General features: G+C 36.6%; 1 pseudogene; it reads left to right on the forward strand.

Annotated features, from left to right (window-relative positions):
- The first annotated feature begins 6856 nt into the window (after positions 1-6856).
- On the forward strand, positions 6857-7764 carry LOC127487379 (large ribosomal subunit protein eL8 pseudogene; annotated as a pseudogene).
- The last annotated feature ends 1908 nt before the right edge of the window (positions 7765-9672 follow it).

Below are 9672 nucleotides of genomic sequence, written 5' to 3' on the forward strand. Positions count from 1 at the left end.
TTCCATATCTTATCTACTGTGAATTGAGCAGCAATGAACATAGGGGTACAGATCATTCTTTCATATCCTGATTTCTTTTGGTTTGAGTAAATTCCTAGGAGTGGGATGGCTGGATAATTTGGTAGGTCTATATTCAGATTTCTGACTTATCTCCATGCTATCTTCCATAGTGGTTGCATCTGTTTACATTCCCACCAACAGTGCATGAGGGTACATTTTTCTCCACATTCTTGCCAGCAATTTGTCCTTTGTTGATTTCTATATGATAGTCATTCTAAATGGAACAAGGTGAAACCTCATTGTGGTTTTGATTTGTGTTTCCCTTTTTGCTAGTGATCCTGAGCATTTTCTCATGTATCTGTTCACCATTCGTATTTCCTCTTTTTAAAAATGCCTGTTCAAGTCCTTTGCTCATTTCTTAACAGGATTGTTTGTTTCGTTTTGTTGTTGAATTTCTTGAGTTCTTTATAGATCAGGATGTTAATCCTTTATCAGTTGTGTAGTTTGTAAATATTTTTCCCATTCTGTCAGTTGCCTCTTCACCTTGGCAGTACAGAAGCTTCTCAGCTTGAAGTAATCCCATTTGTCAATATTGGCTTTGATTGTCTGTGCTTCTGGGGTCCTTTCCAAAAGGTTCTTGCCTATGCCAATGTCTGGCAGAGTTTCCCTAATCTTCTCTAATGATTTGATGGTGTTGGGTCATAGATGTAATCTTTGATGCATTTTACGTGGATTTTTGTGTAAGGTGTAAGGTATGGGTCTAGCTTCGTACTTAAACACATGGAGATTCAGTTTTCCAGAACCATTTGTTAATAAGTCTGTTCTTTTTTTCTTTTTTAAAAATAATTTTATTTATTTATTTATTTATTCATTCATTTGACAGGTAGAGTTACAGTTAGCGAGAGAGAGAGACATAGAAAGGTTCTTCCATCTGTTGGTTCACTCCCCAAATGGCTGTAATGGCCGTAGCAAGGCCAATCTGAAGCCAGGAGCCAGGAGCTTCTTCCTGGTCTCCCATGCGGGTGCAGGGGCCCAAGGACTTGGGCCATCTTCTACTGCTTTCCCAGGCCATAGCAGAGAGCTGGAATGGAAGAGGAGCAGCCAGGACTAGATCCAGCACCCAAATGGGATGCAATATGGGTATTGCTTTGAGCCCTAGCATATAGTCTATCCTAGAGAAAGTTCCATGCACTGATGAGAAGAATGTGTATTCGGCAACTATAGACATCCATTAGGTCAATTTTGTCTATGGTATAGATTAACCCTGTTGTTTCCTTGCTTTTTTCTGTGTGTTTGAGCTGTCCATTGCTGAAAGAGGGGTCTTGAAGTCACCCATTACTATATATTGGAATATATGTCTCCCTTTAGACCATTAGAATTTCTTTTAAATAGCCTTGTGCCCTGTAATTTCTATTAGTCATTACATGGTGCCCTTCTGTGTCTCTTTTAACAGTTTTTGTGCTAAAATCTATTTTGTCTGATATGAGGATAGCAATATCTGCCCTTTTTGCTTTTCATTAGTATGGACTATCTTGTTTCATCCTTTCACTTTCAGTCTGCATATATCTTCATTGGTGAGATATGTTTCTTGTAGGCAACAAATAGGTCTTGTTTTTTGTCTTTTCAGCCAGTCTGTATCTTTTAACTGGAGAGTTGAGGCCATTTACATTTAAGATGACTATTGTTAAGTGATGGTTTGGTCCTGCCATATTTCCATAAGTATTCCTACTGTTTACTTTGGATTTATTTTGTACTTTATTGGAGGATTTACTGCCTTCTACTTCTTTCATAATGATGGCTATTTTTCTGTGTTTCTGTGTATAGCAAATCCTTAAGCATCTTTTGTAAGACTGGATAAGTGGTGAAAAATTCTATCAATTTCTGCTTGTTGTAGAAGGTCTTTATTTCACCTTCAATCATAAATTAGAGCTTTACAGGATACAGTAGTCTGGATTGACAGTTTTTCTTTAGTACTTGGACTATGCCTCACCATTCCCTTCTAGCCTGTAGGATTTCTGAGAAGTCAGCTGTAAGTCCAATTGAAGATCCTCTAAAAGTAATCTGTTGTTTCTCTCATCCACATTTTAGAATCTTTTCTTTATGATTTACTGTGGAGAGTTTGACTACAACATTGAAGACCTTTTCTGGTCATATTAGGAATTCCACATGCTTCCTCTACTTTGACTTCCTTTTCTTTCTTTAAATTGGGGAAGTTTTCTGTAATATTTCACTAAATAGGCATTGTAGCCCATTCTCTCTTTATACTTCTTCAGGAACTCCTACGACCTGTATGCTGGGTCATTTGAGCATATCCCATAAATCTCTCTTTTTTTGGGGGTGGGGGAATCTAAGATTTCCAAATATTTGTCATCTAGTTTGTATATTCTTTCTTCTGCCTCACCAAGTCTGCTATCAAGGCTTTCCACTGCATTTTTTATTTGATCTAGTGTATTCTTCAATTCCAATATTTCATTTTGGTGTTTCTTTAAAATCTCAATTTCATGGGAAGAATTTTCATTCATGTCATCTCTGGTCTTAGTTTCTGGATTTGCTTTTGATTGCTTTTGAGTAATCCTATGATTAATTTTTTTGAATTCTGCTCTAGCATTTTCTCAATCTTTTCCTCTTCTAATTCTAATATTGAGGTATTGTTGTTTTCCTTTGTAGGTGTCACGGTGTCTTCCTTATTCTTGTCTTTTGAATTTCTGCATTTGTGTTTAAGCATTTGTGGAGCTTCTTTTTGTTTTCTTCTTTTGAGTGCTTTTATCTTTGACCTATGCCTTAAAGATTTCTGGAAGTTCAACTCAAGTTGATGAGACTCCCAAGTTTTGATATCTCCAGTATTTTTTTTTTAAATTTTTGACAGGCAGAGTGGACAGGGAGAGAGAGAGACAGAGAGAAAGGTCTTCCTTTGCCGTTGGTTTACCCTCCAATGGCCGCCATGGTCGGTGTGCTGCGGCTGGCGCACTGCGCTGATCCCAAGGCGGGAGCCAGGTGCTTCTCCTGGTCTCCCATGGGGTGCAGGGCCCAAGCTCTTGGGCCATCCTCAACTGCCCTCCCGGGCCACAGCAGAGAGCTGGCCTGGAAGAGGGGCAACCGGGACAGAGTCTGGCATCCCAACCGGGACTAGAACCCGTTGTGCCAGGGCTGCAAGGCGGAGGATTAGCCTATTGAGCTATGGCGCCGGCCACCAGTATGTTTGCTATTTTCCAGACTATTTTAGAATTAAATTAGCTTTAAAAGACATTCAATGATGGAAATGACACATTTAAAATTGTGTGTAGAGCTTAATTTTAGTTTATATCTACCTACTTTAACTTTCTTTTGTATTCTTTTCTGAATAAATGACACTTCAATTCCATAAATAATTTCATTTTAGTGAGAGTGAAAGTGATTCTATGACTTAAAGGTGTTCTTTGGAACAGGTAGTTCATTTGGGACAGGTAGTCCCAAAGTTATGAGTTCAGCTATTAATATGATTTTCCCTATACTACAGGGAATGTGAATTTTATGTCCCTTTATTTTGAATAAATTTAATATGTGATCATTTTCAACAACAAAATTTTGAAATTGTAATTCAGAAGTAAATTGTGCAGTGTTAACAATGGCAGCTATTGTTATAGAGCCTTTTATGGGTAGGTGTTCTTTTAAATCACTCACTGTGTATACGTTAGTTGGGTACATGCATACTAGCCTTCACATGTGTTTAAATGTGAGAGTAAAGTGATATCCCTTTGTTGAGTAATTACAAACCGGTGGGTGTTTCCCTTGTAGAACTGTGTTTTTCTTTGATCCCTTGATACACTTTCTCCTGTTTTCTCGGATTTGAAGGGCTTTGACTTTCACTGCCTTCCTTTGACAGAGATGCCACCATGTATCTATACATCTTGAAGGCTAACACAAAATCAATTGGTGTGATTATGCAATTTAGCTGTATTTGTGGTTCTAATTTATCTACAGGCATCTGTAAATGACTTTATTATAAAACATTCAAAGGCTCTGCTAAAAGCTGAATTAGGCTTGATAATAACACAAAGCATTATCAGCAAGGGAAATCTCTAAAAGCACTAGCAAACAAAGAAATAGCATGTGATGTCTAGAAAGATATTAAATGTGATATCAATTCACTAAGTGCTGAGTATTGTTTCAGTTGGGATCTGAGCAAAAATGTGTTGCTTGTGGATTTGCCAAGTTTTTCTGTTGGGAGCCAATTTACTATTTTTCCTTTTGAGTACTTCCTAGGCGAGATAACTGGGGCTTGAAGTTATTAGCAATTTACAAATGTCAAAGTTTAATGACTGTTAAATGCAGGAGAGATAATAAATAAAGGACATGGACTTATATTAAGATTCCAAAGCTAAAAACATTGAAAAATATGGCATATTTTGCATGTAAATGGAAACAATCAATTTTTTATCAAAAAGCGATGTTCTTCAATATTCATACAGAAATAATATACCATATTAAAGATTCAATGTATGGGCCACTGAAGCTACTGAGAAAGGAGCATACTTAATGAGGAAAACATAAAGATACTTTTGCAAAGACATGAAAGCATTTATTTATTTTATTTGAATATAGTAAATTCTAGTTGTAGATACAGATTATTTATGATGAAGGTCTTGATGCAATATTAAATTTGACAGGAAATTTTGAGATTATTTGATGTAGTATCCTTTTTTTAAAGAGAGAGCAAAAAGCTCAGTAATTGTTCCCTATGTTGCTGCAATAAAATGTAATCAGATAATGTCATTTCCTCAGTTTTCCTTCTTTCAATCAAATTGGACAAGAGAAAAATCCCACCTTCAATTTTTTGGCCTGGTTTAGCTAATGGAATTTACTCACTAAAGAGTGATCTTTATTTAAAGGCCGGGGGCAGATGTGAAGTCTTAGAACTATACCTACAATAAAACTTCAAGAAAGTCCACTGATGGAAGCCACTAAACAAATAAAAAAATACTTATGAGTGGGGCTTTCAAAAAAAAAATAAGCCTCATTCTTCAAGTAGTTTGAAGGGTCAATAAAACTACAATGTATTAGGTTAGAAAAGCTGGTCTTTGAGAATATGATCCTAGCTTGATTTTCAAATCATTAAGGAGCAGGTCTCTAGAAATTCAGTATGTATAAGGAGAGATACTACTAAAGGTATTGAGGCAAGTTAATAATATGCTTTATAGATACATCCAGGTAATATATGCTGTATTTATTATAGATTAATCAATAATTCATTGATGTATATAAGAAAGGAAGATACTTAAAAGCTGAGCACTAATTATCACTTAGCAATATTACCTTTTATATAGCATATTTAGCATCTAAATATACAATACAGTTAGGAATTATGTACAGAAGCAATTACTTAAAATGATGTAGCTGAGTTTTGCAGAATGGTAAATGGACATGTGTATATAGCAATGATTATGATTGTGCTGCATTTCTGATCCAGCTCCCTGTTAATGTCTCTGGGAAAACAGCAAATGTCTCAAGTGCTTGGGCCACTGTATCCACATGGGATTTGCAGAAGAAGTTCCTGGTTCCTGGCTTTGATCCTTTCCAGCCCCAGCCATTGTTGCTATTTTGGGAGTATATCAGCAAATGGGAATCCCTTTCTATCTCTCCCTTGCTCTATCTCTGTAACTCAGCTGTTTAAAAAATTAATAAATAGATCTTTAAAAAAAGCACTGGATGTAGGATAATCTGGTTGTGTGTGGGGGGTGGGGGGAGAGAATAAAATACTCTATTAAGCTCAATATTGGGAGACTGCAATAATTTTTACACATTAACTTTCCATTTCCATATGAGATAAAATGTAGGGTACCACCCAAACTTGAATGTAAAAAAGTTGATTCAGTATTTTGAGAATAGAGAAATTTTTAAATACTTCTGTGGGAATTAAAAGCAGAGCTGAGAAAAGGGATATATTAGAAATGGCAGTCTCCTTTGGAAATTTGAAATGGCACTGCAGCTGAGAGTTTGTTTCAATATTGTGATTCTTTTTGCACAGAAGAAAATCCAATGTATTAGTCATGAATAAAATATATACTAAGGCTTACTCTCTTCATACATAAGTCTCAGAGTGATATAATATGTACCTCTGAGGTTTGCACAGGAGTTGCTCTCACATTGTCTTGGCTAAAAGGCCTCTCAATACACTGCTCTCTTAATGCCCAACCTTAGACTCCATGCCCCAAAGGAAGTTATTCTTTCATTTTTATCAATGATCATTAATCTTCATCTCAACAGAGAATATATTTATTTTATAGTCATGTCAAAGTTTTATATTTTCAGAGCTTTCTCCCTACAGCTCTGCTGCAGGATCCTTGTGGGAATTCGTGATGCCCCAGATTAATCTTTGGATTTGTGGTGATATGAGCGGCAAGGGCAAGTATGAATAATGGCAATAGAAACTATCACTGAAGAACCTTAATTCTCTAGGTATCACTGCTATGTTTTTCAAATATACACATGCCCATTCGTCTATGCAGATGCAAAGATGAAACAAAGATGTTTACCCACATACATATGTGCATACTACATATACATCAAGTTCTCATAAACAATTTTTTACCCATAGGTATGTTGAGGGGTAGATGGAAGAGAGAGCTTAAATTACTTGTCCTAGATTACACAAGCAAGTGGCAAATCCAGGGAAATTGGTTTTACAGTCTGTTTTAACCCCTAAGCTATTTTGCCTTTATGAGGTCATTTTCATCATATGTGGTTAATATACTCTCAATGGACAGGTTGCCAATGCTATTAGAAAAGCATATTAATATTGTATGTCAATAATGATATGTTGATACACACACTGAACATGTTAATTCAGCATCCAATCCCCCAAGAAGCCAACAGAAAGATGGCCAAGCGAAAGGAGATGGCCCCAGCGCTGGCTGTTGTTAAGAAACTGGAGACCAAAAAGGTGGTAAATCTCCTGCTTGAGAAAAGATCTAAGAACTTTGGCACTGGGCAGGGCCCAGAGCCTGAAATGCAACTCATCTCTTTTGTCAAGTGGCCCCACTACACCCTGCTGCAGTGGCAGATGGCCATTCTATACAAGCAGCTGAAAGTGTCTTCTGCCATTAACCAGTCACCCTGACCCTGAACGGTCAAAGCTATTCAACTGCTGAAGTTGACCCATATGTATAAATCAGAGATGAAACAAGGTAAGAAGCCGAGGTTATTGGCTTGTGCTGAAATGAAGGATGCTGGCAAAGGGCCATCCCGTGAAGGTTAACATACCAGACTCCCTGGATTTGCCTCTGGCTTTGCCACTTGCTTATTTTGTAGTCTAGGACAAGTGATTTAAGTTCTCTGTCCCACCTACCCCTCAATATATTTATGGATTAGAAAATTGTTTATAAGAACTTGATGTATATGTAGTTAATATACCACCTGTCCTCTAGGCAGGCATCAATCCTGTCACCACCTTGTTGGATGAGAAGACACAGCTGGTGATGACTGTACATGACGTGAATACCGTTTATCTGGTTGTCTTCTTGCCTTTCCAATATCATAAAATGGGAGTTCCCTGGTGCATTATCATTGGAAAGGCTAGGCAGGGGCACCTGCTCCACCAAAAGACATGAACTACCTTTTTTCATGCAGGTGAACTCATTAAACTAAGGGGTTCTGATGAAGCTGGTGGAAGTTATCAAGACCAATTGCAATGACAGATATGATATCTGCAGTATCTCGGGAGGCAGTGTTTTGGGTCCAAAATTTGTGGTTCACATGGCCAAGTGGGAACAAACCAAGGCTAAATAAAGAACTTGCCATGAAACTGAGATGAATGTGCACTGTTGAGCTTCCTGTACATAAATAATAATCTCCTCTATCCAGTGTAATAAAATATATTAATATATTAATTCACATAAGTGATATATATTTGTCAGGTGGAAATTATTTTGAACCAAACACAGATGAGTTAAAGTATGTGAATATGATATCCATAAGAAGAAGCTTAGGGATTGTTTGAAAAAAAGAGATTTGTTTCAGTAAGTATTGTGTTCTTCAAACTCTAGTAAATATCATGGGGATAAAGAATTCATTATTCACTTCTAGATGATTAGTTAACAGTTAAGAAATAGGTAAATGTGTAAAATCTAGGAGAAATGCCTGAATAGCACTGTTTTATAAAAGAATCTTTAGCTGGAAATAAAAGCTAATAGCTTTTTATTTTATAACCTTTAATACTACTGAAATCGGTAATTAGACATATTCAAAACTTAATGTATATGTACTTAAACAGGCATTTCTAGTGACACTGAAAGCCTAGAAAAATGTAGTCACAGAACTTTGGTTGAGGAAATCATTTGGAATTCTTAGAGGGAAAGGGAAGAAACGCTACAATGATAAAAACCATTTTTCTGATGACACCAATAATTTTGGATCACTTTTCAGACAAATTTCTTGATAATCTATCAATCAAAAATGATTTATGGGCCTCAAAATATGTCAACTGGGTTAAAGTGAACGATTAAAGAGGCAAATCCAGGGAGTCTGGTATGTTAACCGTCACGGGACGCCCTCATATGTGGAATGGAGTAAGAGAAACTTCTCTAATTTCTCTGCTGTTAAGTCAACTGAAAAAGTGCTGAAAGAAAGCATTCATGATAAATGTTTCTACTTTTGATCATTATGTGAAAATGCCAGGGGGTAAGTTACATCTTCTTCTGACTGTTTAAATGAGGAACAAAGTTAGAGCATGCCTTATGGTGCATGGGGTCATCCACCCCACTTCTGGGATACCTGCTGGTTCCAGTCCTAGCATCAAGTTCTGCTTCTCTACTTCCAATGCAGCTTCCTGCTAATGCACCTTGGGAGCTAGTGGAATGCGGCCCAAGAATAGAAGGCTACCAGCTTGGGAGACGCAGATCGAGTTCCTGGCTCCTGGCTTCCAACTGTCTTATCCCTGGCTATTGGGAACAGTTAAGGGGGTGTGAAATGCAAGGTGTTTACCTCTATATCTGTCTGACTCTCTCTGTCACTCTGCCTTTCAAATAAATAAACAAATCTTTTAGAAACAAAGTTTAGAATAGCCTGTCTAAAACAGCATGAAAAAGTCATATGTACTTTCAATATATTACATAAAATATTTAGAAGTTAACATTTGTTGACATGTGCCTGAATCTAGCACATACAATATAAAATCAAAATAGAAACTAGCTTCTTATTTGAAAACTTTTGGGTTAAAAATATTTGCATTTAATACTTCACTGAATTCAATGGTGCTTCAAATGGCTAATTTCATAGGACTGGAATGAATTCATTATATTACACTTTTATTTTATTTTTATTGTGTTTTATACAGCTGATGAAAGAAATCAATTTCTGAAATTTCATTGGAAGTAGTGAATAACATCCTGCTGCCTATGCTCTTGTTCTTGAGCTCCATGCATATTCATGACGGTTTTGGTCATTCCCCTCCACACAATCATCTTTACTGGTGAAAATAGGCTCCATGCCACTTAATCACTCCATAATCAAAACAAGTCCACATCCTTGACATCAAAACATTAATTACTTTGCAACAGTAAGGAAAAGATGAACAGAACAAAAGTACATAGAACTTTTTATAATATTATTATCCATGTTTCCTAATAGGAAAACATCTCTTTATGAAATAAGAGGGCTTATACGTCCTTATCAAGGTGCCTAGAACTCTTACCTTTA

Source organism: Oryctolagus cuniculus, chromosome 11, assembly GCF_051225735.1.
Source record: "Oryctolagus cuniculus isolate XC-2025 breed Fujian yellow rabbit chromosome 11, ASM5122573v1, whole genome shotgun sequence".
NCBI lineage: Eukaryota > Metazoa > Chordata > Mammalia > Lagomorpha > Leporidae > Oryctolagus > Oryctolagus cuniculus.